Genomic DNA, 3441 nt, shown 5'->3' on the forward strand with positions numbered 1-3441 from the left:
TTTATTTCTTTCTGGGACCCTTCTTCATTATGCCACTCAGGGTCCCTGGACACTGCCACAGTTTCAATAATCTTACCTCTCCCCAATATTGCCTTATTTGAAGTTTGGCTCAGATGGGCAAAGGCTTTTTTGAAATAGAGGTAGCTAGATAGCCACATTGCAAGCAGGGATGTGGAGAGAGACATTTGAAACTTGATGGATACGCTGGTATCTCCAGCATCTATCTAGTTTTGGGGTCGGTCAAACAGACATACACCATTAATCCACCTGGGGAGTGGAGTGACAGAAGGATATGGTGGAGTGCTGGAACCCCAGTGGTCATTGGTGCTAAGGGCCAGCAGAATCCCACCCAGCCAGGCAGAGGCAAAGGTACCCAACTCAGTGGAGGCAAGTCCCTGGGACAATATAGAGGAAAAACTGTGAAGGTCCCAGCTTCTCAGCTATGGATCTGGTATAAATAACGTCTGAGTAAGAGAGGGATGGAGTACGAAAAGAGAGGCAGTGCTGCAACTCCTTAGATACCGAGGCACCCTGTGGAGATCCGACTGCGGAGCCTAAGAGTGAACCTACCGAAGGTAGCTTAACCTGGAAGGAAGAGGGGCTTGCAGCTCAATCCTGGTGGAAGAAAGGAGGGTCCAGAATTGGACCATGTCCATGTGGTTTCTGCTCGTCGTGTGTTGGTTGGAATGAATGCATGAGCACACCAAAAGCCACTGCTTGGGGTCCCATGGCCATTGACTAGGTGGTGGAAAAAGGAGAATGGATTCATAATATGGAATGGGCTCTGGATTAAGACTCAGACTCAGCCTCTAAACCATCATGGGGTGGCCCCATCCTGGCCCCCTGCCGAATAAACCTGGAGAGCTCATCCCTTCCAACTCCAAATAAACAGTTCCTTATTTTCTTGCCAGATCTGAATTCTCTGTGCCTTGCTCTATGTGAGTTTGTGACTCTATCTCTGGCTCCCCCACTCTCTGTGAGCTGCAGTTCTGTCCCTCTTGTCTCTGTCATTGCTTCGAAGCTTTTCTGGCTTCATCTGTCTCTGTTTTCAGGTCTCTGTCTCTTCCCTCCTGCCCCCCGCCCCCGCTGGAATTAGCCTTTGTGAATTCAAAGGCTTCTCACTGAGCTCCTCCCCACTCTTCCCAGAATAACATTGAGTAAAATGAGATAAAACCCTCCCGCCCCTAGGTTTTTTTCTGTCCTACTCCCCTCAGCCCCCTCCTCCAGGGCTACAACCCCCTCTTATAATGTCAGATAATTGCTGGTGTGCAGCTCTGAGGAGCCAGAGCTGATACCAGGGAAGGAGAAAGGGGGAAAGAAATAAATAATAATCTGCCTCCATTCAGCGTATATAGGTTACCTGATTTGCATATATGCTAATAATGCTATAATTACCCTGCTGTTCTGGCCTATGATCAAGTTCTATAAATACATAGGATAGCAGAGCTAGGCCTAGCAACACCACCCCCAAAATCATGGAGTATATGTATGTATATGTGTGCATTTTATGTACACTCTAAACCTATGAGCCTCTCTTTGTTAGAACACACTTCCTTACAGATTCCAGCTCTTCAGACGTTCAGCTACCCCTCTTGTGTTTTGAAGCTACTCCAGAGGAGGGAAGACATGCCTGAATGAGAAAACATTCTAGGTTTTACTTAATTCTTTTTTTTTTTTTTTTTTTTTTTTTTTTTTGAGACGGAGTCTCGCTCTGTCACCCAGGCTGGAGTGCAGTGGCCGGATCTCAGCTCACTGCAAGCTCTGCCTCCCGGGTTCACGCCATTCTCCTGCCTCAGCCTCCCGAGTAGCTGGGACTACAGGCGCCTGCCACCTCGCCCGGCTAAGTTTTTGTATTTTTAGTAGAGACGGGGTTTCACTGTGTTACCCAGGATGGTCTCGATCTCCTGACCTCGTGATCTGCCCGTCTCGGCCTCCCAAAGTGCTGGGATTACAGGCTTGAGCCACCGCGCCCGGCCACTTAATTCTTAGTATTAATTTCATTTTGAATATTATGGCTATTTTTAGGAAAATCAGACTTCCCCAAATTATTGAATTTGTTATTATCACCTGGATTCCCCCACCTCTTACAATCCTACACCTTGGGGTACAGGCTGGTGGGTAGGAACAGGAAGCCCCCATCTCTTAGGCCTACTGAGATGTTTCAGAAGGCGCTGCCTATGGGAGAGGAAGTGGAGTCCTCTTCCCCAAACATGCCCCTCATGCCTTAGTCTCCTGGCACACTCGCCACTCGAAGGAAACCGGGGGGAAGATACACAGGGGGTTGTGCAAATTTTTGGGTGATGGTGGCAGAAGTGGGGAGGAAGCTTGGAGGAACATAAAAGATGCAATCCACAGCTGTCTGCTTTTAATTATAATTATCCCCTTCGCTTCCTTTCTGGCTAATGAGGGGGGGTGGATTTAAATTTTTTTCTCCCTTTTCTCCCCCTCCCTCCTTTCCCTGGAATTGAGGGGTGGGGTGAGTTCAGGATCCTCCTCCCCTTCCTCCCTTATCCCCTAGTTACTGGGAGAAAGGCAGACTCCAGAGGGTGGTGACAGTATGAAGAGATTTGTAGGAACAAAAGAAGGACAGGTTTGGATTGCTGGACACGTCCCAGAGTTGGAGAGACCCCCCCCCATTCCACTGGCACCCCCTCCCATCAACCCCCCAGCTCCCTAGACAAGGAACTCAATGTCTTCCAGCCGGTGAGAAAGGAGCTAACGGGAGCCCTGGTCTAGAGAGAAGGGGGAGGGAAGGGGTGGGGAGTTGCAGGGGGGTGCAAAATTAGTCTCAAAGGATCTTTATTTCTGAGCTAGTGAAGCAGATGTAATCAAGGGGAGAGCAAAATAATCATAATGGGAGGAATGGGGGAGGGGAAGTGGGGCTGGAATGGGGGGACTGGGCCAGGACAGGGCTGAGAATTGGGGGGCAGAGAACAGTGAGTGGGGAGAGTCTCTTGCCTTTTCTCACCCCTCTAAAGTCTCCCTACTTTAAGATGGGGAAAGAAGGACCCAGTCTATAGACTCTGACCTTAGCCCTCAGAATCCCTCATTCAGAGCTGAGGGATCGCCAGGCCAGAAGGTGGCTGGGAAGGCACCAGGGAGAGAAGAGAGCCTCCCGCCCCCAGTTGAGGGAGGTGGTGAGGAGAGGGGAGACTGAAAGCAGTGGGGGAGGGTGAGAGAGGGGAGCCAGCAGAGACTCAAGTGGCCTCCAGGTCTGTGGGACAAAAGTTGGAGGGAGATTTGTATATGAGAGAGGAGGGGAGGGGGCTGTGGGGAAGGGGGGGCTTTGACAATGAACTTGAGACAAACTTCATTAGCATGCAGGCCTGCTGTCTGTCACGTCGAGCTCAGACCGAGTTCCCATGCAGACCAGGAAGAGTGGGAGGGAGAAAAAGGGAGGGGCTGAGGGTGGGGGTTAGAGAGAGAAAAGAGACCCGACCA

This window comes from Macaca nemestrina, chromosome 1 (assembly GCF_043159975.1).
Source record: "Macaca nemestrina isolate mMacNem1 chromosome 1, mMacNem.hap1, whole genome shotgun sequence".
In the NCBI taxonomy this organism is placed as follows: domain Eukaryota; kingdom Metazoa; phylum Chordata; class Mammalia; order Primates; family Cercopithecidae; genus Macaca; species Macaca nemestrina.